Below are 27,630 nucleotides of genomic sequence, written 5' to 3' on the forward strand. Positions count from 1 at the left end.
GACCACCTCCCGCGGTGGCGGGGTGGGGGGGGGCTGGCTGGAAGGACTGTCTTGCTTAGCACCGCAGGGGGAGGGGCACTGCAGGTGGGGCCCTCCAGTGGCAGGCTGCGGGAGGGGCGGCAGGAGGGGCTGGCAGGACAGCGGCCACCTGGCTGGAGCGGGTCTGGTGTTCCCGCAGGGAGGGGCTGGGGGAGCCCGCCTCCCAGCAGCCGGGCCTGGCCGAAGGCTGGGGAGCCGCCAGAGAGGAGGCAGGTGAGCTCGTGCGGTGGGGCTGGGGAGACAGAGAATCAGAGATGGGGTGCCGGGAGGAGGAGAGAAAGCAGAAAGGGAAGGAACAGGAGGAAAAGAGGGAGGAGAGGGGAAAAGGAAAGGAAAAGTAGAAAGGAAGGAAAGGAGTGGGGGGGAGGAAAGAAAGTGAGAAGAGAGTGGAGCACAAAAGAAAGGAAGGAAGAGATTGCAAAAGGGAAAAAACGAAGACAACACACACGGGGAGAGAGCGCGCGAGAGGGGAGAAAGAGATTGCGAAAGAAAAAAATGAGAAGAGGAGGGCGAGAGAGAGAGGGAGAGGGAGAGAAGAGAAAGAGAGAGGGAGGGAGGGAGAGGGAGGAGGGCGCCGCGGGCGCTGGGGAGGGAGCGCGGCGCGGCGGCGGCGAGGGCAGGACGGCCGGGCGCCGCGAGCCGGGAGAGGGGGCAGCAGAGGGCGAGCGGCGAGCGGCAAAGAGTGAAGTGGGCACCGCGGCTGCGGCGGCGAGCGCGGGGCCGGCGAGCATGAGCGCGGCGGCGGCGGCGGGCGCGGCGCGGGGCTCGGGGCCGGCGGGCTGGCGGGCGGCGCGGGCCGCCCAGTAGCGGCGGGCGCTTGGCGGGGCGGCCGGCGGGGCATGCGGCCGGCGGCCGGTCCGCGAGCCGGAGCGCCAGCCCGAGCCCGCGCCCCGCGCGCCTAAGAGCGGGCGCTCTCCCGGCGCCGGCCCCGGAGCCCCGAGTCCCCGCGGCCCCGCAGCCCCCGGAGCTGGGACAACTGTTGCGGCGGCGGCTGGGGCACCGTGGGGGCGTGAGCGGCCCCGCGCCCCGGTAGGCGGCTCAGCCCCGCGGGCGCCGGCTCCCGGCGTCGGAGCAAGGAGCGAGCGGGCGGCGGGCACAAGGTGAGCGGTTCCCCGGGCGGGCCGGGCGGGGACCGCGCGGGGGAGGGGAGCGCCGGGCCAGGGTCCGGGCGCAGGGGTTGGGGAAAGGGGTCGGGGCGGAGCTCCTGGCGGAGGAGGTTCCCGGCCAGTGGGGGGCGGGTCTTCGGCGCCCCGGCTTCCGAGAAGGTGTGCGGGCGCCCGGGGCGGGGAGGGGTGGGCCCGCTGGGAGAGGTGAGTTCGGTGCATCGGGGGTCAGGGGTGCTGTGGAAAGGGACGGGGTACGCCCGGGGAAGACTCTGGGGGCAGGAGCCTTGTCGGGCAGCCGGTGCCCTGGCATTGCGGTCCGCGCCAGGGCTCGCCAAGGTCGGGGTCTCTGGACCTTGGAGAGGACCGGGCCCGGGTCCGACGACCAGTCCAGGGCGCACCGTGCAGGGACGCGGCAGCTGGGACCGGCATCCGCGTCCGAGGTGGGGACCGGCGTCCGAGGACCAGTCCTGGAGCTGAGCGAACCGGGAGCTCCGCGCGCGCCGGGCAGGGTTCCGGAGCCACGCTGGGGACCCGACTGGTTCCGGGGGTCCCAGCTGGGCGGCGCAGGCTACCAGGAAGACGCCTCCAAGTGCTTGCCCCTCGCTCCCCAGCCGCTGCGGGGCCCCAGGGGAGCCGCCGCCGCCTCCCGGGGCCGAATCAATATTGATCCCGCGCCTGGGGCCGGGTGGCCTGGCGGCGGCCTCCGAAGTGCCTTAGCTCCAGCGGTTGCCATGGCAACGAGACCCCAAGCGTCTTCAGGTTATATTTATTCTAATTATTATTATCATTGTTAGTATTAGTATTTGTTACTCAGCCAGAGGAAACCAGAAAGGAGGAAAAAAAGCCAGCGCGTCCCGTCGCCTCCAACTGTCATCTCTTTAGAGAGAACTGATGCCGGCTGGTGGGTCAGGGCCGTCCGTCTGGGTCTGGTGCCCTGTGCAGTTGCCGGGGTGGCAGCCCTGGGGCGGTGGGGCTGGGCAGGGGAGTTATATAATCTGCCGTGGGAGTGTGTCTGTGGGCCTCTGGTGTCTCCCCTGCCTCTCTCGGCCTCTCTGATCCCTTGCCTTAGTGACGGCTCCTCCCGCCCAAGGGAGCCCAGGGAGCCCAGGCCGGGATGGGAAGAGCAGAAAGTGCCTTGCACCAGGAATCACAGCCGGCGGCCTCCAGCCCTCTCTCCCCCAGCTGTGTGACCTTGAGCAAGGCGCTTGACCCCTCTGAGCCTCTGTTTCCCCATCTGTAAAGTAGCATGGGCGCCATTCCCACCTCTGAAGGTTGCTGCGAGGTCACGCCAAGAAAGCTCCGTGAGTTCTGACGGTGTGACCCTAGGCAGATGCCTGTCCTTCTCTGGGCCTGTTTCCAAGTCTGTGGAATGAGGGCCTGGACCCCAGGGTGTCTTGAGTCACGGTCGTCCTGTGAATTTCACTCCAGGCTGCGATTGAAATACTGTTGAGCCAGCAAGTTGCGATCAGACCAGGCTTAGGGGAGCTCCTCCGTCACCCCCTGTTCCCTCACCTGTCAGGTGGTCTGAAGGTGGTGGGGAAACAGGCAGCCCAGCCTTGGTCCTTGGTGTCAGCCAGGACAATACCCATGCTGGTCAGGGTGGCCCGGGATTGGGGGTCAGTCCCCCACCATCCCCTAGACCTGTGACAGCTCAGGGTGGGACACCTCCCTGCGCGAATCCATCTCCCCAGAGAGGCTGTTGGCTGTGCCTGTCCTGGCTGGGGGTTGAATGTGGAGCAGAAGCAAGAGGTGGCCAGAAAGTTCGCTGCAGCTAGGCAGCCCCAGCGCCTCATGGCTCCAGCTGAAAGCCCCAGGGAGGGGTTTCTGCCTGTTTCTTTACTGTCACCAATCACACTGAATTCTTGACTCTGTCTCAGGCATCTGGGAGGTATGATGGGGAAGCTGGGGGAGCAGATTGGCTTGGAGCCATGTGGGGTGTGTGTGTGTGTGTGTGTGTGTGTGTGTGCGCGCGCGCGCGCGCCCCACCCCCGCTCTCCCAGGCCCCCAGCCTGGAACTTATCGGGGCAGCTGGATTGGACAGGATGGGTGGGGGCAGGGCGAGTGCTGCTTAGACCTTTGTGAGTGAAAGAGAAAGGGAGTGAGGCCTGTCCCGAGGGAGATCGGGAGATCAGGAGACCGGAAGAGAGCCACTCCCTCGGTCCCAGTCACCCATCCATCCCTCCATTTATTCATTCTTTCACTCACTCCCCTTCTTCAGCCAACTCGGCGAGCCCCCTGCCTGCTGCGGAAGGGCATCAGCTCTGCTCTTGAAAGCTTTTAAGGAAACAGCCCCCGACAAGCCAGTGCGGCTGGAGCCCTGCCTGGGGGAAGCTGAGTGGCAGGGGTGCAGGTGGGGAGCATCTTCCCAGAGAGCCTGAGGTGGGTTCGGGGCTGGGGGAGCCTGGTCCGGAAGGCAGGCCTGAAGCAGCCAGAAGAAGAGAGGAGCAGCAGTGTTCCGGGCAGAGACCCTCCACGGGCAAAGATGGGGGCCCACAGGGGGCAGGGAGGGAGGCATCTTGTGGACCGGTGGGCGGGGCTTGGAGGGGGCGTGGTGGGGCCGGGAGGGGCTGCAGCCGGAGTGAGCAGGGGAAGGTGGTGCAGCTGGAGCAGGGCTAGGGCAGGAGATCTGGGCACCACCACCACCCAGCCTGGGTGTGGGTTAGATAGTGGGGGTGGGGCAGGGAGGAGGGGCGGATGGTCAAGTTCAGCACTTGGACACGTCCATGGCCCGTGGGTGGAGCCTGTGATTGGGGTGAAAAGAGGGAGGTTTGCGAGAAGGAGAAGAAGAGTCTGGTTTCCAGCTCTCTGGGGCAATCGGCCCAGCCCTTGCCAGATGCTCCCCACTTCCGGCCACATGGGGGGAGAGGACTGCCTCCCCGCCAGGCCCTTGGCTGCTAGGAGGGGAAAGTAGCGAGTGGACATCAGGTCAGGCTGCTTTAACCGTCCGAGTCTGTGATAAACGACTTCACTGCATGAGCCTAAGGACGCACCTGCACGGCAATAGGATTGCACTCGACCACAAAGGCCCAGAGGCCTGCTACGTGCCAGGCGCCGTGCGGGGCAGGCACTGAACCCCATCATCCCATTTAGTCCTCACACCAACCCTGTGAGCTGGCCGTGATCGATCCTGTTGTACGGCTGAGAAAACAGGCTCAGAGAGGCTAGAAATGAGCCAGCTACTCTCACGCTCCTAACCGCTGCACTCCACCACCTGGAGCCCAGCCCGTGCCTGATGGCAGCCATGGTAGCTCTTCAGACGCCGTGCAGTGAGCCGCTGCAGGTCAGGGTCTGCTGAATCCCACATCCTACTCATTGTTCTGTTTTTCCTCTTTTGGACGGATCCAGAGCGTGGCCCGTGTTAGGCTCAGATGAAAGATATCACCTCCCTTCTTGGGGATGCTCTACCTCTATAAATTCAGCCTCTTGCTTGAGCTTTGACCCAGCTGAGTCACACGACAGATTCATATTGATCTTAGAATGAACTCAGAGCCCATCTCCGGCTCTCCGAGAGTGGCTTTTCCCAGCCCAGCCACTCTTTCTAGAAGTTACTGAAGCAGTAGTCAAGCCCTAAGAACTGCGGGGCCTTGTTTCCTAAACAGTCTTCTGTAAGGTGGGGTCCTGAACGTCTGGAGCCAGTGAAAGTGAGAAGGGTGACCAGGGGCCCTGCCCACCCTGGGCCACGCTCTCCTGGGAATGCCGGATGTCACCCACTCTGTTGGTGTCGGTCTCGCCCTGCACAGGGACTGGCAGGGAAGAGGTCCTGTCTCCTCCTCCCCCCTCCCCCCTCCCTTTTTTTCCTTCCCTGCCTTCCCTCCTCCAGCACACACATTCCTTGACACACGCCCATGGTTGACCCCCTAGAAAGGTAAAGAACAGCCCAAGACCCCTCAAACCCGCCCCTAGACGTGACCAAGGCTCAGGATCTGTTTGACAACTGACTATGTGAGTAAATAACTCTGAGCTGAGACCGTGGCTGTCCCGGCACCCCTGGCTCTGCTGGCGTACCCCCTCCCACACGCCAGCTTGGCCCACTTGTGACGGGCTGCTCCTTCCTTTTCCCCCTTAGCTGTGAGCGGGTTGGGAATCTTCTGGAGGGCCTCCTCTGGGCATCCCGGTGTTACCACTCTCCAGCAAAGCCCTTGCCCTCTGAGCCTGGGTTTTCCCGTTCAGCAATGCAGAGACTTGGTGCCTGTCTAGTGGGTTTCATGAAGGTGGTGGTGGGAAAGGGGCTGGCAGAATCTTCGGTGTGAGGGCCTCCACCCTCCACATCCTGTAGCTGGGGGGAGGGGCAGATAGAGTCAAGGACCCCAGCATCTCCGAGGCCCCTGTGCTGTGCTGTGCCGTGATGGTGGGAAGCCCGAAGAGCTGCTGCTTAGGGGCCTGATAGGGAGCTAGAAGCTTGTCCGCTTACCCATGTACGGTTGGGGACACAGAGGCCCAGAGCGGGCTGGTGGCATATGCTCAAGGTCACAGTGAACTGGGCGTCCTCGAAGGCCAAGGATGTTCATGACACGATGCAGACCCGGTGGGTGTCAGCCAGAGCCTCTGAAGCCGCTGCCCAGGGTGGGGGAGGGGTGTAAACAGCTCCTTGGATGGTGAAATTTGCCCTGAAAACCCCAAGGCTCTCCCATCAGGAAGAGGCTTCGGAATCTCTCCCTCCCTGACCATCCAAGCGGAAAAGCAGAAGTCGAGGGATGAAGTGCAAATGCCTCCTGTCCCGTATTTCCGGCCATCAGACATGAATGGAGCGTTCCCTTTTGGCGTATTTTGGACAGGCTGCCCCCTTCCTCCCCTGTCTGGGGCACACACTCCCGTCACCGCCCATCTGTCTGCATGCACACCTACCCCAGCAGATGCGTGCAAACTCGCCTTTAAGAAATTAAGAAATAATGCATGAGTTTCCCGAATTACACCAATTTAACACTGCATTAAGTTCTGGAATCTCTTAACAGAACCCTGGGAGGGGCAAACATTTTTTTTTCTGTTTTTTTTTTTTTTTTTTGGTTCACACTTCCCTGGAAAATGAGACAAACCGTGATCTTTTAAAACCCAGCTACATAATCTGATTATTCCTTCCTGGCAAGCGTCTGAGAAATGCCCGGCGGAGGGCGGAGACGTCCGCTTCGCTGAGGCTGCGAGATTTGCATTGGGAAGTGGGGCTGGGAAAGTTTGTCTCCTGTGCCAGGTCTGAAGCTCCTCGGCACACGATGGGCTGAAAATAAAGTGCCACTTTCTTAGCTATTGGCACAAATGAAAAATAAAGGCCAATTCCTTCCGTAATCCGGCGCCATAATTTCCTCCGCGGCTCCCTGAGCAGGTTACCGAACCGATGGTGATTCGCTTTCACTTTGAGTTCCTTGCCTTTGTCGGGAGAATCGTCCATGTGCAGCTGGATTTATAGACCAACAGAAAACGCATTTAAGCGTTGGCTCATTCCACATTTCCGGGGCACCCACCCTGTGCCAGACATAGTGCCAGGCTCCGGGGACAAGAGACAATTAAAACAGGACCCTGCCCTGGTGGGTTTTGCGGTGTATTTGTTGGGGGCAGGAGAACAGAAGAAAAACAGTCATCTGCAAGGTCCCACCCTGCCTGAGGTCAGGTCAGGGAGGGCTTCCTGGAGGAGGTAACTTTAGGTTTGAGTCTTGAAGCGTAGATAGGAGTGTGCCAGGCAGAAGTGGACAGAGGGCATTCAGGCAGAGGAGCAGCCTGAGGAAAGTCTTCAGTGGGTCTCAGACAGGCATGGCCTCCCAAGGGCATCTTCAGATTTTAAAGTTTGCAGTTCCTTTATTACAAAGCCCTTTCTTGTCCATTATCTTCCAGCACCCTCAGGCAACCCCAAGGCCAACCTCCAAGTCTCCCTTTCCCTAAGGAGAACAGCCCAGAGAGGGGAAGCAGGTGGCCGGGGTCCCAGCCAGAGCTCTGAAGCCCAAGGCTCTGGGTCAGATGGGCTCTCTGGGGACAGCAGAGCAAGTATCAGTATCGTAAGCTGCTAAAGGGAAATTCTAAAAATTAAATCAAAGAATTACAGACAGTAATACCAAAGTCTGGAAGATCCCCTTTCTCCCTCCACCTGAGCCCTGCTTCTCCTTCTCGGCTACAGCCCAGGCTGGGTTTCCGGACAGGGGTCCCAGAATGTCCATGCCAGAGCTGCCGGGCTCGGTCTCTGCCTCCAGAAGATCGGGGGATGGAGCCTCTACCCATTTGCGGGAAGCCTGGCATCCTCCCCGAGCCCCGGAGGCCTGGCCAGCGGAGTCCAGCCTTCAGCTCGGTGGGAGTACGGCACGCCCTCCCATGGGCTTGCTTCTCAAGGGCTCTGTTTAGATTTTTCCGGGAGCAGGTCGGGAATACGGCACCACCTGGGTGTCGCTGCCCGGAATCTGATCCCTGGGACCATGAGGCCTTTGGAGAATGAGCAGAGCCTCTGAGCTGAGGCCCATCGTCAGGGCGAGAAGCAGAGCTGCAGGGAAGCTCCTGGCGCAGATCGTGGGGGAGCAGCCTCGGATCCACCCTGGACATGTCTCCCCTCTGCTTGTTCCTAACTCTGTGACCCTGGTCGAGTTACATAACCTGTGAGCCTCAGTTTCCTCATCTGGGAAACGGCTTATTGCACGAACCGGGTAAGAGGAATTTGCAGCTTCCTTAGTGCATCGTGTCTATTCAAAGACAGGTCAGCTCTTTGTAGTCTCACCTTATTAACTGTTACTCTGCCAGCATTGCCCCAGCCCTTCGGGGAAGCAGCCCGGCAGGAACCAGACCCGATCATCTGGGAATCCCCCGCGCAGGGGATTCCAAGACTGCCTGTGGACTGAGTGAGGACATGAATCAAGTGAACCGTTAGACCGCTCTGGTGCCTGCCCAGTGCCATGGCAACCACAGAGCAGGGCGGCAAGGGAGCCAGCTCTGGATCTCACCTGCCTGTTTTCACACACCAGCTCCACCCCCTACCTGTGGCCGGTGCTGGGCTGCTTATCTCACTCTCTGAGCCTCAGTATCCTAATTTTTTAAATCCGCTTGAGAAAGCTGATAATAATAATAATAACTTACAAGGGTGATTTTGAGGATTAAAGGTAAGGACTGTGACATTCCAGGCCCCTGGATCAATTACAGTGATAACCATTATTTATTATCTTATCCCTGAGTTCTGAAAGGGGCTGTCAGGATTTGAATCCCAGTTTCCACCGCTAATAGCTGTGTGACCTTAGGCAAGTTATGTGACCTCTCTGAGCCTCAGTTTCTTCCTCTAAAAATGGGGATAGCACTTACCTCGCAGGGTTCTTGCAGGAATTAAAAGAGTTGATTCAAGGAACGTGTTTGGTGTAGAGCCTGGCACATAGTAAGTGCTCAGTAAATAATACTGTTAGCATTATCACCACATTTAATAACAGAAACACCCAGTGGGCACAGAAGCAGTGGAGTTTTTCTCTGTCCTCAAAGGGTAGAGACCACCTTGTTCCTGGTTTAGCTCTGTAGCCAGCTTCTAGCTCAGGCATGCTTCAGACAGGTCTGTGAATGAAGGGATGGACTGATGGATAGATGGGTGGATGGATGGATGGGTAAGTAAATGAATGAGTGAGTGAGTGAGTGATGGCTGTCAGGAAACTTCAAAAGCCTAAGTTCGGGGAAGCTCTGGAAGGCGCCCAGGGACGGGGGCAGAGGCTTCTCTTTGAGGGCCATGAGCCATGAGATGGAGTGAGTTTTTAGCCAGATATGATCTCTCTTCTCTTCATGAGCTTCTCCCCCACTTCCAGGCACCAGGGATGGTGACCCGAGTCTGGGGCCCCAGGTTGCTTGGTGTCCCTGACAGTGCGGTTTTGGTGCAAGAAGGAGCTGCATTCAGACTGTGACCTCCTCCCCTTCAGGGCAGGGAAGTTCCAGGGCTTATCTGAACCTCTTTCTTCCTCCATAATACGGGAGAAGGCTGTCTTCCTCTGGGGGGACGGTGATGTGCAAAGACCACGCACTGAGCGTGGTTTGTGATCTGTAAAGGTGCACGGGAAGTCAGAGGAGGTGTTTGGGCTCCACGCGGCAGACGGCAGGTTGCAGGGAGGTTCTGGAGCTGGGGACGGGCATGGTGCAGGCAGTGTGGACCACCAGCCTGTGGGCCATCTGATTCCTTCCCAAGGGGGCTCCAGGCACGGAGTCGGGGAAGGAGTGAGGGCGGAGGGCACCTCCAATCTGCTGAGGCCACGGAACGGCCCCAGGGATGGGGTGCTGGGCCCAAGGGTCCCCAGAGCCCTGAGCTGCTGAGAGCTCCTCCCGTCTACACCGAGCCCTTTCCTGGGTGCTTTACAAACACTGCCTGCTTTAATTCTCAGAACATACCTGAGCAAGGATGGATTGCTGTCCCACCCAAGGCTCAGAGCAGGGCTATGGCTTCCCCAGGGGCACACAGCTGCTAAGTAGCAAAGCCAGGACTTGGATCTTCTCACGTGGGGTGGGGGGAAGGCAGAGTGCCCTCAGTGGTCAGGAGGGGCGCATGCGTGGGGGTACGGGTCACCACACTCCTGTGCCCACCCCTTCACATGTGGGTGGCGTTGCCCAGCCACCTCCGTCCTCTCTGCCTCAGTTTCCTCCTCTGCAACGTGGGTCCACAGCAGACCCTCCTGCAACGCGTCCAGGTGAGGGTCACGGAGGCAAAGCGCTCCAGGAGGGAGCCCTCCACGCGTCCCCACTCATTTGTCACTGTTATTTGAATTCCTTCTCTTTGGCGGAGAGAGACATGGGGTAGCGAGCCCCTAAGGACGGGCGGGGCCTGGCAGGAGCCAGTGAGGGTCTGCACTGAGGCTGCCCCAGCGTTGTCTGGGCCTGGAGCTCGAGGGCAGTGGGGTCCTTAACATCTGGAGTCTGGTTTCTGCTGCCGCCTGTGGCCTCCTCCAAAGGGGCTGGCTGTCAGACAGGAGCGGGCAAGCCATTAGCCTGGGTATGTGTCATGTGATCATTCCCTCCAAAGACTGCACCCAGGGCTTGCCCTGGTGGGGCTCCAAGTCCGCAGGAAGGTTCTTCTGCCCGGGTCCAAGTCCCACGTAAGGGATCGCACCGATGTGGGTGAGAACAGGAGGACAGGGCAGGGACTCTCCCTGGGGAAAAGGGGCCAGACATCAAGGAGGACTTGTCAGAGGAGGTGGTACCCAAGGAAATGGAGGATGAGTCGACCAGGCCGATAGGCAAGGGCTGGGGTGATCTTGAGGTAGAGGAAACAATGCCTATGGAGCCCAGAGGAAGAGGTTTGAGAAACTTCTGGATAGCATGGCTGTCCCATGGTATTTGTGGAAAGCTGTGGAGGTGAGGCTGTAGAAGTCGGCAGTGGCTTGATCTCCAAGGACTCTGGCTAGTTAAGGAGTTTGGACTTGACTCTGTAGATGCAGGATGGCAGATATGTGGCTTGTGTACCACCACCAGCCACTGCTGTGCCTAGGGCAGACATTGCTAATCGATCCATCACAGCATGGAGTCAGGATGTGCCTCGGCCCAGCCCCCCAGGCAGTCCCAACCAGTCGATCCTGTAGGCACCCAAGATGACACCTGTTTGCCCTGCTGCCATAGTCAATAGGAATAATGACAGCACTTCACAGTTGCTTATATTGTGTGGCTCATCCAGGCACCCAGAGTACTTTCCTGATAGAAGAGGAGGCAGGCGGCAGCCTCTCATTCCACCTGGGCCACCAGGCTCCTGTGTGGCTCCAATGCCTTACAGTGCTGGGCAAATTTGGTCCTTCCTGGGAAAACAAAGCCTTTCTTTCCAGTGGGTCCAGGCATGAGCGCCATCTGGGAATGCAGACCCGCCTATCCCGGGTGAGCCCCTGTCCATCACCTACAAGTCCATAGGCCAGCGGGCAAGTCCAGGTCAGCCCCGGACATCCAGCTGGGGGCTGGCCGAGGAGTGGGGTCTCTGGGGGAGGGCTGGGGCCAGGCAGAATTCTGGGCAGGACTAGGGAAAGATTAGGAGACTTTTCCCCTGAAATTTAAACAATTGGACAATCTGTTCTGGATCAATTTAGAAGCAGTGAAGTGAAAAAAAAAAATCAGAAAATATAGTGTGAAAGCTATTTTCTATCTCAGTTGGGAAGAGCGATGAGCTGGAGTTTATTCGTAGACTGTCCGAGGCCGTGGCCGGGGCCTTTCACCCCCTCACCGCCCGCTCCGCCACCGCCCTGGCCCCCTCCTACCCCCTGCCCAGTGCTGGGCTGGGCACCCAGGGGTCTCGGAGGGACGTCCTCCCCGGCTGCAGCCTCGGGGAGCCAGCAGTCTGCAGGGGCCTCAGACATGGACGTACCAAAAAGGCAGACCAAGGCGTCTCCATGCCAAGGACCGGGTGTGTCTGGTTCACTCCTGTATCCTCAGGGCCTAGAGCTGGGACTGGCACCTAGTAGGTTTCCTGCCTGAATGATGGATGGAAGAGAGGGAGGGAGGAACAGAGGCTTTGAATGAAGCGACCAGCTCATGGCCACCAGTTTGTTAGTGGTGGAGGTGGGATTGGAACCAGAGCTGCGACCCCAAGACCTGGATGTAGCCCCCCACCATCCCTGGGGCCAGGAACCAGGTCTGAGAGCCAGGAAGCAGGGCCTCCCCTCCAAGGATGTTTTCTTTTCCTGCCGACACAACTCCTGAAGGGGTCTTTCACCACTGGGGCCAAATGCTGATTGTTTTAAAGTAAGCTTGTTCAAAACAAATAAAAAAATAAGCTTGTTCAGTATGGGGCCTGAGCAAGGGGGACTGGGGAGGAGGGTAGGGGGGCAGCAGTGCAGATCCCCCCTCTCCGCTTTCCAGTCTGAATTGTCTCCCAGAGGGAACAGACTCCCCGGGGGCTGTGGTGCATTGAGTTCCAGAGGGAGTTCAACCAGGGGCTGGACATTTGGGGAAGTCCTGAGTGCGGGGGAGGGGGGGGAAGGGGAGGGCTCCAGTGCTGGTGGGAAATGAGACCAACAGATTCCCATCCCCAGAGAATGGTCTCTTCTGTTTTCCTCCAGGCATTGGGAGAGGGGGAAATTCCCAGTGGTTTAGTTTGGGGAAGTGGCAGCTCCCTCCTTCGCCAGATACTCAAGGCCAAGAGCCTAAGGCCCAGAAAGAACCTTGACTTAGAAACCAGACCAGCTCGGGCCCAAGTCCCAGTAGCTCAGCAGCTGTGTGACCTTGGGCAGGTGACACACCCTCTCTGAGTCTTAGTTGTCTCATCTGCAAACTGAGCGGTCGTCCCCCTTTTTTTGAAAATTAAAGGAGACCACATTTGTCAAATGCCTGTCATGGGGCTGGACAGCACATAGTAAGTGCTCAAGAATGGTCTCATTCTCCCGTTTCCACTGTGTGGAAGCCCAGTCATTAGACACTGCTCAACTCTCGTTTGGGTTCTGTGTCTGCACCCTGGAGCCCAGTCCAGGGCAAGTCGCCCCCAGCTGAGAAGGGGGGTTATGCCACAGCACAGAGGGCCCTGCGAGCCCCAAATGTCTTCGCGCCCACCCTTAACCATGCCGGGGATGTGCAGACTGTGCTGGGCGAGGCCAGCTTGACATAGTGGGGGGAACCTGTGCTGAGACTCTAGGGCCCCAGGTGCTAGTCCCAGGTCTACTCTGTCTGAGCTGTGTGACCCTCAGCAACGACAGCCTCTCTGAGCCTCCGCGTCTTCAACTGAGGCTAATAACCTCCCCCGGCCACTGCTCAGGATCACGTGCAACTCACCTAAGAGAACGGATGTGACGGCATATGCGACAGCTCTCAGCCAACCACCAGCCAGTCAGAGGATGGGAACGGAAGCCCTGTTTACTGACCACCTACTGAGCTCAGCTGGGGGCCAGGTTTCACTTCTACTGTCTCATTTAATCTCACACCACCCACGTGAGGCTGGGGTGAGCACCCCACTTTCTGGGGAGAGGCCCAGAGAGGCTAAGTGGCGTGCCCAGGGTCACAGGGCAACCGTGTCCCCTCCTGCAAGCCTGCCTGCACTCTCTGTCCTCTCTCTGGCCGCCCTCTGCCTGGCACCGGCCTAGCACCCACCTCCCCTTGAAGTCCCGCCCTCGCACCCCAGTTCTGATCCGGTTTCCTGTCGGCAGGGCTCTCCCGTAAATGCTTTTTGATGTTACCTCTCCGTTCCCCAGAAATTTTAGAGCCAGCATTCCCCACAGTGGCACACGAATTAGACCTCCATAATACTGTTTACCTAGACGTCAACTTACACTATAAAATTTATCAATTTTCTCTGCATGATAAGCAATGTTCAGTTTTGCAAAGGAGGAAGCCTGCCGTGATGGGCCCGGGAGTTGCGTTTGGCCCCTGTAGGACCCACGTGATAAAGGCTTATCCTGGCGCCAGCCTCTGGCCCAGTAGCTGGGGCCACCCCTGCTGGGAGGGGCGCCGTCAGCCTGAGGGTGGGGACTTCCCTCCATCAGGGGCCTGTGTTCAGCCCCTTGCTCCCTGCTCCTTCTTAAGTGTCTTAGGTGTCAGAGCCCACCTGGGGGATGGTCAGAGGGCTCTGGCCTCTCTGAACGCCTGCCCCAAGGCACATTTCTTAGCAATTCTTTTGTTTCCAGAGTGTAAACTCAGAATTGGAATGGGTCACCCATTTGGGGAGGAGAGAGCAAAAGCAGAGGGAGTGCGGGCTGCTACCGGCTTTGCTGGGGAGGTGCCCCAGGCTGGGAAGAGGGGCCAGCAGACAGGAAGAGAAAAATGTCAGTGAAATGGCTCAGAGCAGTTTGGTCTGATTCCAGAATCCAGCCTCTAACCAGACACCTGACAGCCCCTGGACATGATGACCTCGGGCCTGAGAGCCGGGCTTCCCTCCCGTCTCCTAGGACATATGACACTGCCGTCGTCCAAGACCAGGATGAGGACTCAGGGAGCGCGCCCCGCCCCTGCCCCTCACTCCACTCCGGTGGTGGCCACTCACGCTTCCTGGGACATCAGCTAAGGGAGGGGCCGGCAGAGGGAGGCAGCAAAGCCCAATGGGCTAGGATGGCTGAGGAGTTCAGTTTGGGGTGCAACAAATGTGGGGTGCCGGGGCTCCCAGGAGTGGAGATGGGCAGGAGGAGGCCACTGTCTGTCCAGGTTGGGGCCCGGGAGAGCTGGTGGCGGTGAGCCAGAGTTTGCAAGCGCTCGGGGAGGCTGGCTGAGAGCCGCCTCCTGCCCCCTTTGGGAGTGTCCTGTGTTCCTCCATGTTCAGCCGTTGCCGCCAGGGAGCCCTCTTGGTGTGCAGCACCCCCTGGCCGGCTCACTGAGGGCCAGGCTGGCGACCCAGGCCTGGCGAGCCACCGCTTTCAAACGGGGGCTGGGGGGCGGACCCGCTGTCTCCGGGTGGCTGCTGGTTCACCTCCCTCTTGGCTCAGCCGCTCTGGTGCCAGTTTACAGAGAATGTGGGTGGCAGGCTTGTTAATCCCCAGAAGTGGAGCTGGTCCATGGGAACGTGGCCGCGGGCCCTCCAGGCCGGCCGTGGGGGGTTGAGGGTGCCGGGCTGGGCCGGGGAGCCTACTCGGCACCATCCCTGTGGTCTCTGCTGCGGCCCTATTTGCATAATTTTGAAGCTGATTGGCCTAAAGGCAACTTCGCTTAATCACAACTAAGTCTCTGGTTGCAACGGCAGCTGCTTCCAATTAGCCGCGTTGGTACCATGGTTTGTTAGACTGGCTAGGCAGCCCCTCTCCCAGCTCCCCCGCCACCCGGCCCCCCTTAGACCCAGAAGGAACCCGCAGGGCCCGTAGCTGCCTGCAGAACTGAGTGTGGACAGGTTAGCACACAGCCTGGGATGCAGCAGGTGGAGGCCCTGCCAGCTCCCTGGAGATGCTGCCGCGATGGGCTGCGGACTGTACTTGGGTACCAAGGCACGGGGGCTAGAAAGCGGGGCTGCCTGGCTCTGTTAGTAAAGTTTTATTAACACACAGCCGCTGCCGTGCAGCCTGTATTGTCTAGGGCTGCTTTCTTGCTGTAACGGCAGAGCTGAGTCACTGTGATGAGCCCTCCTGGCCCACGAAGCCCGTGATATCTAGTGTGTGGCCCTTCACAGGTAAACGTCCCCGCCTCCGACCTAGCCCACTGGTTCTCATACGTGAGTGTGCGTCAGAATCCCCCGGAAAGCTGGTAGAACGCAGATTCCTTGCCTCATCCACCCTTGTTCTAATCCGACGGGTCCCGGGGGGCCCCAGACCCCGCGCTGCTAATGAGCTCCCAAGCGGAGCGCGGGGCCACACTCCAGGCAGCCCCGGTCCAGCCACCTCCAGGGTCCCTCACAACAGTTTCCATACTCCTTAGACGGAAGAGAAAGCCAAGGCTCTGAGAGGTCCCTCGCTTCTCCGAGGGCCTGAGCTGATGCACTCTTCTTCCCCAACACATGCTACACCCTTGACCCAGGCACCTCACCCCGGGCGCACCACGCGCCGCCAGGGCACAACAGGCCCAGCTCGGTTACCTGGCCTGGTCGGTTCCATGTCTGGGGTCCACACCGGGCTCCGCCGTCGGGGACAGCGACGACTCTTCGGCAAGTCAGGGTGTGTTGCCTTCCTTGGGTTGGGGGAGCATGATGGCGGGAAGGCAGGGTGTCAGGGGCACAGCTGAGAGCGCTTGGCCCCTATCAGGGGCTCTGCTGCCTCCCCCACCACTGGCATCTGCACTTTGCGGTGCATTCAGTTACCAACGTCTGTTTGGTTTCATCCCCTGGCTCAGGCAGAGACCCGGGCTGCCACCCCCGAATCATCTAATGTCACTTTGTGAATGATCGAGGGTACCTCCCACATGGCACCCTCTTCATCTCTCATCTTCCCGTGACCTGGGAGGGGTGGGAAGGGGCAGGACATGCACTTACAGAGGAGAAGCTGAGCCTCCCCGAGGCCAGGTGACCTGCCCGGGCAGCTGCGAGGTGGCGGTGGGATTCCATGCCCGGGTTACCTCACAGGGGCCCACCTGGTTGGGGCGCGCTGCCGGGCACAGGAGGACCTTTCAGGGCCAGCGTCCCCAATTTATAGGCGAGGAAACCGAGTCATCGACAGCTCATGACCAGGAAGTACTTGACGGGGCAGAGTGTCTGGGGCTCCCCGGAAGGAGGAGATCAATCCTTGCTGGAATCAGAAGACCCCAGCACAGGGATAAACATCCTTGAACCTGCCAGCCAGCGTTAACAGCTGGAACACCCCCCGCCCCGTCCTCTTGGGGCCACACCGTTAGCCCCGCTCCTCTCTGTGCCCTTATCACGGCTACACGCCTGCTACATTTTTAAGCTCTTTTTAGCTTCCTAAAGTGGATCGTGCAGCGTTTGATCTGGGGACCGCAGTTTCTCCCTGAGCCCTGGTTGCTAAAATGTCCTGTGACGTTTGGTGTGGCGACGGTTCAGTTTGGCGGCTGTAGAGCATTCAGTGTTTGGACATCCTGCCATGCGTTCTCCCGCCTCTCCAGCTGGGCCACCTCCAGGGTTTTCCTCTCAAAAATGGCCTCTGAGAACGTTCTCGTACCTCGCGCCCGCGGGGGTCAGCAGGGCCTTTGCTGAGCCCAGAAGGGGTGTTAGTGCCACTCATCCCACAGTCACTGAGGACCCACCGTGCGCAGGAGGATGCCGTGAAATTAGCCTCCGCGAGCTTGCTGTGGGGCTGTGCTCTCTCCAGCCCGGCCCCGGCCCCCTTCCCCCGCCCCCCACCAGCCCGCCAGGCAGGCTGGTCTGTGCTGTGATCACAGGCTCTATTGAAGAGGAACAGAGGAATTCCTACTGCATGGGGTCATCACCAGGAGTAAAGGAGTGAGACAGCTGCACTTTCATATGACGTGGGGGCCCGGGGTCTGGCTGAGGCAGCCCAGCTCAGAGAGGGGAAGGCACTTGCCCAGGGTCACACAGCTGAGAAGTGGCAGAGCCCAAGCGTTAGGACCCCAAGGTCAGAGCCCTTCCTTCTTGTTCTCTGCTGCTGTGCTGACCCTCGGACCACAGGCAGGACGGGAAGCCCCGTTACCTGGGTGAGCACTGCCCCCAAACTGGTCCCATATTTATTGCACTGAATGAACCCTCACTTTGCCGCGTGTGTCTTAGTCTCTCTGCCGGGAATGCCCTCCCACACTTACTGGTCCATCAGGAGTTACTGCCAGACCCTCTGGTGAGTTGAATCCCAGCTTTACCACAGCTAGCTGGGTGACCCAGGGCAAGTTACTTAAACTCTCCGTGCCTCAGTTTCCTCATTTGTAAATTGAGGATAATCACAGCACCTCCTGATCGCGTGAGGATTAACTAAATCCCCATCCCCCCATCCCACCAGACGGTTGGGCACTTCTCCTGGGCCATCATGGCGCCCTGGTTTCCCCATCACAGCCCCAGTCACCCTGGGCTGCCACTGTCCACCTGGATGGTGGCTAGATAAGGGGCACCCAGGCCTGTCTGGACCTGGCACTCTGTCTGCCGTAAGCAGAGCACCTGTGACTTCAGGGGATGAGAAAAGAGGTTTATGTCTGGCCCAAGGCAGGATCCAGCGATGGGAGGGAAGGAGGAGGAGCCAGCCTCCTTTGTGGCCTGGCTTTAAATGCCACCGTGGCACTGGCCAAGACAGAAATGCCAGCTGTGGGGGCACAGGGGGCCCTGAGTGTGGAGATGGTGGTGGGCGGGGCAGTGCCTGGGGGCAGGGGAGACCTGGCTGTAGAGGCCTAGGGCCCTTTGACTGTGTCCAGATGGTCACATGGTGTGTTGCCAACAGCAGCTGGAGCGGACAGCCCTCCGTGGTGGACAGGTCTTCTGCTGCCGGCTGGAGATGGGCGGGGGGTGCGTGGGAGGGGGCAGCCAGGAAGGCAGCCCAGCTTCGGAGGCAGGTGGACAACACCCTCTCCGTGTGCCTCGGTTTCCTTCCTCAGAGGGCAGGGGGCTGAACGCACTCACGAACGCACTTCACCTGGGCAGTGCCCGGGATGGAGGACGGTCTCCAGCGGTGGCATCACTGACCCGCATCTGACCAAGGACGGATGTTGAGGGCCTCGGGGGGAATCCACACGCATGGTCTCTCATCCTGTGAAGTGTTAGCCCAGATGCGCCCCTGCAACCCCAGCTCAGCCGCTTCCGAGCTGTGAGACCTCCCAGAGAACAGCCTCAGTTTGCTCACCTGTAAAATGGGACTTTTGGTGAGGCGCTGTGAAGACACCAAGGCAGGGGGACCTGAGCCTGGCCCCGGGGACAGTCCCCAGGTGGCAGCCCCAGGCCTCGGGCTTGAGCTGGGTCCCCATCGGTGGCGTAGGCCTGAGGCTCTCTCCAGCTGCTAGCCTCCTCGTGGCCCCGGAAGAACCAGCTGAGTTCCTGTCCACACAGTCCGGCAGCCGTGCTCCTTTGCCGATACAAGGCCCGACTGAGTCACTCTCATTTTACTGGGGTGCAGGGTTGATCGTGGTGGGGAGTGGAAGGGACAGGGTTTCTGGTCTCTGCCATCCAGAGCTGGGCAGATCAGGATGTTCCCAGATCCACGGCGTGCAGAGGCACGACTTCCTTCGGGAGCAATAAGGGTGAGGGGCTCACCCTCACTGAGCCCAGCCGCGAGCCCGGGTCCCTGCCCTGGACGAGCGCACAGCCTGGGGAAGGAGCCAGGCGGGGCCAAAAAGTGACCCTCAGTCCCAGAAGGATGTGAGGGGCCCCAGGGGAGGCTGTGACGGGCAGGTGTGGGTAGAGCAGGCTCTGGGCACAGAGGCTGGGAGCCCTGTGTAAGGAGCGCAGATGCTGGCCCCGGACCACCTGCTCAAGTTCCGGCTCCTCTGCCTGCAGGCTGTGTGATCTCGGGCAAGTTGCCGACCATCTCTGTGCCTTAGTGTCTTTGTATCAGGAGCTGAGCACACAGGGTGGGTGAATAGAGGGGCAACGGCTCCGACAAGCTCCGTGCTCTGTGGTCTAGCAAGGAAGCTGGGATGGGAGGGAAAACAGGGAGTGCGGGGGAGGCGTTAGGGTCCGACCTGGACCACCTCCAGCCTCCTCCCTCACCCCCACTCCATTCTCCCTTCAAGCTCTTTCCCGAAGTCAGCTGCCCTTGGGGCCCTGCCCTGGTGACCTGGTGCCCTTTCCCACCTCCCCTTTGCACCCAGCTGCCCCGAAGGTCTCTTCCTGTGCGCATACCCAGCCGGCTGGCCCGGCGTGGCCAGGCAGAGGACGCCCTGAGGGTCATGGCTGGCCCCCGTGTGAGCACGGGCCAGCGCCTCCCTCCTCCCCTGCCCCGGCAGGTTCGGGCGTGAGACTGCACAGCTGTCCTGGTGCGCAGTAGGTGCTCAAAGGTCTCTACTTGTCCTCGGCTCTGCTCCCCGCCCCTTCCTCACCTGAGAGGGCCAAGCTGCCGGTTTCTGGTGGCCCTCATGACCGGTGGGGGTGGGCGCCAAAGAGACCATCAGCACCCACCCCGTGCCAGCAGCGCCCACTGCCTGCTGGCCGCGCCTCCTTCCCTTGCCCTCCCTGAGCTCGGCCCCACCCCTTGGCCTTTGCACCTGCTGGCCTCACTGCTGGCGCGCTCCCTCCCCAGGCCCGCCTCGCCTGGTCCAGCTGAGCCTGCCTGAGATCTGACCTGTCAGATCTCGTGTTCCCTGGGGACACCCACGACCCAGACCAGGTCAGGGCCCTCTTCTGTGCTCGGGTGCCTGGAGTCGCCACGTGTGGTTGGCTCCACAGGGGCAGGAGGGGTCTGTTTAGCCCACCACTGTGTCTGCAGTCCTTAGCTCAGGGCTGCCCAACATCACACTCGGCAGGGAATGAATGAATGAATGCCTCCATCACCTCCACTGCCCCTCCCAACACGCCTTCAAGGGGGGAGTGTTATCCCCACTTACAGATGGGAAACTGAGGCTGGCCTTTGGTTTCTGTTCTCCCCAGTGAGGGAAGGTTCCTGGGGCCAGAGCCCCCTCCCACGGAGGGAGGCTGGAATAGAGGCTCCCAGAGTGGGGAGAGAAATCCAGCGCTGCCCTCCGACAGTCTGTGGGCCTGTCTTTCCTCTTCCTGCCCTGACACTTCAAGTGATCCATTCTTCATGTGATATTTTCATGCTTCTCCAGTAGGAAGAAAATGCCGCTGGGATTTCCAGGGGTTGTTTTATCTGAATGGTGTAGCCAAATAATTCGGGAGAACACATAGGGGCAGAGGGCCTCACGAGCTCTCAGCTAAGCCCTCCCCTTAACTGGGGGAGCCATGCGCCTGGTGATCTGGTGTGGCTCTGAGCAGGGAGCAGAGCGTCCGGGCCTTCAGCAGGACTGGAGTTTCCAGCCCAGCCTCTCTTAGCTGCGTGCCCTCGGGCAGATCTCTTCCCTCCCTGGGCCTCGGTTTCCTCACCTGTGAAACGGGAGAGCAGCAGTGCCTACCTCAAACATTCAGGAAAGAGACATGCACGGAGGACCCGGTGAGATTCCCAAGAAGGGATGATGGAAACAAGCCAGGTTTGGAACTTGAACCCAGAGCCCAGTTGGCAGAGGTTGGGGTGGAGATGTCGCTGAGGAAGGAGAGCCCTTTTGGGAATCAACTAGCATGTCCTCTTGAAGGAGGGACTTGGGGGGCAGGAGTGGTTTCCAAGTTGGTGGTGACCTGCACGCCATCCCGTGGTCACACCCACACCGACACCCCACACCGCACTTTGCAGAGCTCACCTCTCCCCTCCTGAGTTGACCCTACAGTAGCCCCATGGAGCGGGGGACATTGGGTGGGGGTCAAGGGGTGTAGATCCAGGGCCCTGCGCTGTCCCACCTGGGCTCCCCTGGACTCCGGAGTTGGGGTTTCCTGGCTTAGAGGAGTGGCATCCACCACAGGCTGACGCCCAGGTTCCCTCGTGGTGTTGGCAGTGAAAGTTGACACCCCGTCTCAGTGCGAGTTGCACTCGGGCCTCTGCCTGCATCTCTGCTGTTCCCATCAGAATGTTTGCTCTTTGCAGTAAAGTGGACCCCGCATCCAGGCCAATGAGTGTTGACACAGTTCCCACTCTTTGAACAGCAGCACCTACTGTGTGAAAAGCATCCTCTGTGGGTGATAGAGACACAGAAGGCCTTGTGCCCTGCAGGGAAGCAATGAACAAGCAGGCGGGGCAGGAGGAAGTCGGTGCTAACTAACGGCATAAGCCCTTCATGAAGGGAAGAGTTCAAACACACTTTCCTCTGCGCAGCAACTTCCCAGGGACCTAAACCACCGGCTTTGGAAACAACAGTGGGCAACACCAGATAAGAGCCATTTACGGAGCACTTGCTCGATGTGCCGGGTGCCCCGCTAGCGCTCCTGGACCTTTTCACCTTTCTTTAGGACCCCAGCAAGGGGTGGGGGTCATGGTTCCCATTTTACAGACGAGTAAGCTGAGGCCAGTGAAATAACTTGCCTAGAATACTCAGCTACTTAGCAGCAGGGCTCAGATTCCAGGCCGGGGGAGACTGACTCCAAAACCTGTGCCATCACCCCAGCACCCACTTTGAGCCCCTGCTTGGAGTCAGACACACCTGAGTTCAAGTCCCAGCCCTGCCAGCCTCCAGTTCTAAGCCAATCACTTAGACTCTCTGAGCTGCGATTTTTTTAATCTGAAAAATGGAGATGGTAAAGCCTGCACTCGCTCAACCAAGCCAACACGTGTTTATAAAGTGCCTACTGTGTGCCAGGGCCCATGCTGCATTGTGAGAATCCAAAAGCGAGTCAGCCAGGCCTGCTTCGCGGCGTGCGAGCCACGCTCAGAAGGGCCCGTGCTTGGTTTCCTGCTCCGCCGTCGCTGTCTAGAAATGCTTATTGATTTTTGAACAAAAATGGTTCTCTGCATTTTTCATTTTGCACCGGGTCCTGCAAATTATGCCGCCGGTCCTGGGTCACAGCGCTTGTCCAGCTTACAGTCTAGGGGAGCGGGAGACGCAGCTCAGAGAGAGCCACTGTGCAGGCGTGCGACTATAAACCACTATCTGTGTGTGAAGGAGAGGCGGACAGGCCGTGAGCACGCACGGCAGGGTCCCCGACCTCGTGTTGGGGCCAGGGGACGCCTCTGGGAGGACACAGGCACTGGGGGATTCATCTGAATCTACCGGGTGAAGGGAAGCCACAGGGTGGGGTGTGGGGCATGGTGAAGGGGCTGCAGGATGGCCAGTGTGGCTGGAGGGTGGGCCTCCCTGGCCGGGGAGGTGCCAGGACCCTGGCAGGAGTCTGGCCTTCCCCCTGCCCATCCCCCCACCCCGTGCCCTCGGAGGGTTTTAATCAAGGAGTGATGCGATGGGATCTGCATTTTGAAAGGCAGCTCTCTGGCTCCAAGGTGAGGGTAGGTTTCGGGGACAGAAGTGTAGGGGGGGCCCCATGTGCTTGACTGATTCATGGGGTGGGGTGCAGGCCACCGAGATGGGAGCAGCGTGGACCTCAGGGCCGGCGTGAGGTTGAGAAGATGTGGGAAGGGAAAGGGGCTGACCGACACAGGCTGGGCCCCAGCTGGGGTGCGCTTCACGGTGGCCGTGCCCTGCTGGCCATGCAGCCCAAAGCCGGGCTGCAGGCAAACCTGTCGCGGTCTGGCCCGGTTCCCTCTTGTTTCCTGCTTCCCCACCCGCCCGCCACTCCCTCCGCAGGCCCCAGGGGTCAGGAGGACACACTTTGATCCTGCTTCACACCGGTGTCTATTCGTGGAATTCACGTTTCAGACTGAGATTTCATAACCTCCAAGTGTGTGTTGCCCTAAAAATAAAAGTTCACAAACTCAGGAATAGGTCTGCATCGCCAAAGAAAGGCCCTGGAAACTTGGGGACTTGCTGGAGGATAAGGTCGCCGCGGATAACGTGTGTGCCCGTCACATGTATGTGTGGGCAGCAGGGGGTTGTGCATGCATGTGCACGCGCGTGTTGTTGCAGACGTATGTGTGCAGGCGTGTGCTGCCTGGTGAGTGAACACGCCCATCTGCCCATGGAGACAGGGCACAGGAGCAAAGTGCGGGCTTGGCATCCTGGCTCTAGCCTGCCCGTCCCTCCACCCACACCCCGGGGAGGGCGGTGGTACAGCCTAAGGGTGTCAAGAAGTCAGTGAGCGCATCATAGTCAAGCGCTCTGCAGGCCTCCCGGCCCAGGGTGGGCGCCCAGTGGCTGTCTCCAGGGTTATTTCCAATACCTGTCTATCGGGCACCTGCTCTGCCCACAGGACTGTTTGTGAGGCCCCAAAGGGCTCTATCCTTGTTTAATTACTAATTCATAATGCTCATACTACTATTAATAAGAAGAAGAATGCCCAAGCTTAATTACTAATTCATCATGGAATCAGTGGCTTCCTGACTGTTGCCCCCAGGCCGTCGTCCCATGGCGACCAGACCTGGTCCATCTCGTTCGTGGCTGAATCCGACCGCCACCCAGCGCTGGGTCTGGCCCCCTGCAGAGGCCCGTTAGGCATTCACCGATGGGCGTGCAGAAGAAGACCCACTCCCTGGACGTTGGGGGTGGGGAGGACAAGTAGCCGGGGCAGCTTCATGGACCAGGTGGCATTTGAGCCGGACCTCATGGTAGGTCTGATCTGGACATCTGAGTTGGAGGAAGAAATGCCCGGGGAAGGGCCAGCCCGAGCAAAGGGCCCGACTCCTGTGCTCTACCACCAGCACCCAATGCCCAGGAGGCTGGGTCGGGACCCATCCTCAGCCCGCCCGCCATGGGGCTGACTGCAGATCTGCACCCCTGCAGGGGTGGGGCAAGGTGGGATGTGTCTGGGTGACAGGTGTGTAACTAGTCACGTGCCCTTCTTTGTTCTTGCTGCTGGGACATGCGGGGCTCAGGTGGCCGGGTCTAAAGAGGTCAGGCCCCTACGGCAGGGGTCTGGGTTCTCAACGCCCCCGCCTGCCACCCGTTTTCTCTAACCCATTTGCTCTCAAGCTGGGACACAAACTAATCAGGCAGCATGGTCCCGCCCCTGCCAGCCTCGGGAGCCCACCCAGGGGAGTGAGAGAATCAGAGGGAGAAAAGCTTTGCTGAGAGACGGGCGCCGCAGCTGAACCTCAAAAGCTGGGTCCAGGCTGCCCGCCTGCAAGACAGGGGAAGGGTGTCCCCAGTGTGGGGACAGCGTGTGCAAAGGCCCAGAGGAGAGGCACATCCTGGAGGGCTGAACCTTGAGGAGTAGAGAGAGACAGAGGGGGCAGCAAGCCAGACCACCTGGGGCCTGGGAAGTGAGCATGGACTTGAACCTGGAGCTGCCAGGACCCCTAAGGAGGTGGCTGGGTGGTCAGATGGGCATTTCAGGAAGTCAGTAGGACCTGGATTGGTGGGCGAGGCTGGGGCAGAGGTATCTAGCGGCAAGCAGCAGTCCCCACGGGTATTTTGAGCTCCAGCCCCATTCCAAGCACTTTGATGCATTGCTTCATTCAATCATCACAAGGACTCTGTGAATTAGATGCTATTTTCATCCCCCTTTTAGGGCCGAGGAGACTGAGGACACTTGTCCCAGGTCACACAGGGTGTGGCTACAAAAGGTGGAGCCAGGCAGTGTGGCCCAAACCCAAGGCCCACCCTCCAGGCCACCCGGCCCTCGACCTGGTCCAGGCAAGAGGGGGTGCTCTTGGCCACGCCCAGGGAAGGTCATGGTGGGCTAAGCAGGGGTCTGGGTAAGCCGAGAGAGGATGAGGAACCTCCAGGCATTGAGCCGGGGGCCGCCAGGCCTGGGGGGTCCTGGGGGGTCCGTGGCAGTGCCCCCTGCCCCACATCAAGGGCCCGCCTCCCCTCCCTCCCTCCCGAGCCCTGCCTAGTCCGGCTGATGGAGAACAGATCTGCTGTTGTTGCCAGTGGGGTTTAATTCATCTTCGCCGGCTCTGTTTCTCTTCACATGCCCTCCATCCTCTCCACTCAGGCCTCGCCAAATTCGGTGTTTAAAAATAATCCTCAGATCTGGGAACAGCAGTCCCCGGCTGACCCAAGGAGTGGATGCAGAGATGCGTGCTTGACTTGTGGTTCTAGAGGCAGTCAGCCTGGGGGGTCCTGCTCATCCAGAATGTTCCCCCTGTTATTTGAGATTTATCATTGGCCACCAGCTACCATTGTGGGTGGTTTACCAGTGTTCAAAGAAATAGAACCCGGGTCAATAAATCGAATCTGTCTGTGGTAAATGTGTTTTCTGAGGAGCGAGGGTCGGGGGCTCCGGAGGCTCTGGAAACTCCTATAGTGCCAGGAGGGAGAGTGAGTTTCGAGGCTGGGCTTGCTTCCTGTCTGAGACACTGAGTGGCTGTGTGACCTTGGGCAAGTCACTTCACCTCTCTGAGCCTCAGTGTCCTACTTTACCAGATGGGAGTTTGATATCTGCCTCATCAGGCTGTCGGGGACTATCTGAGATAACATGGTGAAAAGCCAGCGTCCGGCACCTGTGAAGAGCCCGGCTGGTCTAAGCCAGTCCCAGGGTGCAGCCCCACGGCCGCAGACCGCAGAACCAGGGCTGGGCCCAGGGGGCAGGATGAGGGATGCTCACTCTTTCAGCCCCAGCTCCTACCTCTGCTGGAGGGGCTTCCCCCAAATGTCACCAGTGGGGGAGGGTCCCAGGTGGTGGCACCTGACAGCGTGACACGCCCAGGTCCCCCTCTGCGGACCCCACAGGGGGGCTAAGGTGAATATGGGGGCTGTTGGTGGTGTGCCCTCAGAAGCTGGCCCTCTCATGGAAACCTCACAGGGATGGCAGCCGCGGAGTTTCCAAAGCAGCTCTCCCACCGAGCCAGGAATAGAGATGCTGGCTTATAGCTTTCCTGTCTTCGGTCATTAGAAATGGAATTTTTATGTAACTTCCCAGTGACATATGGTGGGGTTTTCTTTCCACCACGGGTTCAGCCTTCAGTGCCAGCACCTAAGCTTCCCCGGGGGTCTGAGGAGGTGGGGCAGCCCCCACCTCCACCTTTGTCCCACCAACAGGGCTGTGGCTTTTGTCACCCGTTGACTCATCCTGAGGCAGCCGTGGGTGACCAGGCAGGGCGGAGGGCGCACGGCCAGGCAGAGGGGACTGAGCAGATCGCAGGGAGGACCCTGCTGGACAGGGGACAGACGAGTCACAGTGCATCACTGTGACGGGGTACACCTGTGCTGTGCGGGACCCACACATCCACAACAGGCCCTGTTGCTTCAGCGCCCCCAACGGGCCAAGGGCTTGAGGCCGGTGCCAGTCGTGCTGGGAGTCTCACCCAGTCTGTGTGACCCCCAGTTGGCCAGGCCCTGGCCCAGGACTCTCACAGTCGGAGAGAGGAGGGCATGAGGACCAGTTCCATAAGGTAGAGCTGCTGGGCGCCCTCACCCAGGACACCCTGAGTTCCTAGAACCCGGCCCAGTCCCTTTCCAGGTGTCAGCAAGCGGATAAGTGGGGGTCAGCAAGTGGATGTTGAGAGAATACATGAATGAATAAATGAATTAACACATTAAGGAGAGAAGAGATAGAATATGATACGCCTCAATGGAGAGACAAACTTCTTCAAGCTGATGGAATCGAGGCAGGCTTCCTGGAGGAGGTGGCATTGTAACAGCTTCTAAGGTGGTGCAGGATTTGGACTCACAGGAAAGAGAGGAGGGCACCCCAGGTGTGAGTGATAGCCCCCCTCAGTATACGCAGGACTTTGTAGGGAGTGGGAGCAGCAGGAAGGAGGGCTGGGCACCGGCGGAGGTGGACCTCCACCCCCACCCAAGCATTTGTTCCATGAACCCACCAGCTCTCAGACTGGAGCCCCGGCTTAAAAAGTGAAAAGTGAAAGCCACCTTTCAGGGGCTAGAAGGGCTTGGAATCTGGACACCCGTCTTGGCCCTCGGCTTCCCCATCTGCGGAATGGGGCCACATGGCAGGGAGGACTCATCTCAGAGGAGCTGTCACTCCCCACCCCCACAGTGCATTTTCCAGGACTGATCTTTAGGTTTCCCCAGTATGAAACCCTTTCCTAAGCCCTTTCAAATGCTTTAATCTCCTTCATCCTCCCAGGAGGGCCCTGAGGGAGGCAGGGAGGAGGCCCAGGCTCAGAGCGATTAAGAAGCTCACAGCCCTTGGGGGCAGGGCTGCTCCTGGGGGAGCAGAGAGGCCTTCAGAGAGGTGGGCGGGTCCCCCCAGGGACTGGCAGGGACCGACACCAACATCACCACGAGTAAGCGTCGTAGTAAGGCGTTCAGGCTTCGTCCAACAGCCCTGCCACCCCCTTTTCTTATTCCGGCTCACCAACCTTCCAAGCAGCACTGACACCCTGGGTGCCTCCGTGCCGCCCGTGCTGCAGGTGCGAAGCCCCAGGCCCCAGAGCAGGGGCAGGGCCTGGCTGTGAGCAGCCTGTGTTTGGCCGTGAATCTGGCACTGTCTCCTCAGTCCGAAGCTCTGGCCTCTGGGTTGCCCCCTTGGCTTCCTGCCCTGCCTGCCCACTAGTCAGCAGGATTCGGAGCTGCCTTGGACCCAAGCTGGGGTCCCGGAGCTCTCCCTGGTCAGGGGTGCCGTGAGGGTAGAGGGTAGTGTGCAGGACCTTGTTTGGCCTGGAGCCTGGCACATAGTAGGTGCTCAGCAAATTGCTCCCCAGCCACATGCAGCTACAACCCTGGTGGGGCTCTAGCAGGCCACGCAGAGGACACTTGGTCCTCCTCTGCAGCCTCCATTCCCAGAGCC

At 59.7% G+C, this 27,630-nt stretch overlaps 1 protein-coding gene across 3 annotated transcripts in view; it reads left to right on the plus strand.

Annotated features, from left to right (window-relative positions):
* Positions 1 to 624: 624 nt before the first annotated feature.
* The window catches only part of SHISAL1 (shisa like 1), an 81,725-nt gene continuing 54,719 nt past the window's right edge, over positions 625 to 27,630 (plus strand). For all 3 annotated transcript variants that reach the window (XR_012324147.1, XM_073788092.1, XM_073788091.1), the window contains exon 1: positions 625 to 1,139. The gene's annotated coding sequence lies outside the window, so the exon portion shown is untranslated. The remainder of the gene's footprint in view (positions 1,140 to 27,630) is intronic.

The sequence above is a fragment of the Tursiops truncatus genome, chromosome 11 (assembly GCF_011762595.2).
Source record: "Tursiops truncatus isolate mTurTru1 chromosome 11, mTurTru1.mat.Y, whole genome shotgun sequence".
In the NCBI taxonomy this organism is placed as follows: domain Eukaryota; kingdom Metazoa; phylum Chordata; class Mammalia; order Artiodactyla; family Delphinidae; genus Tursiops; species Tursiops truncatus.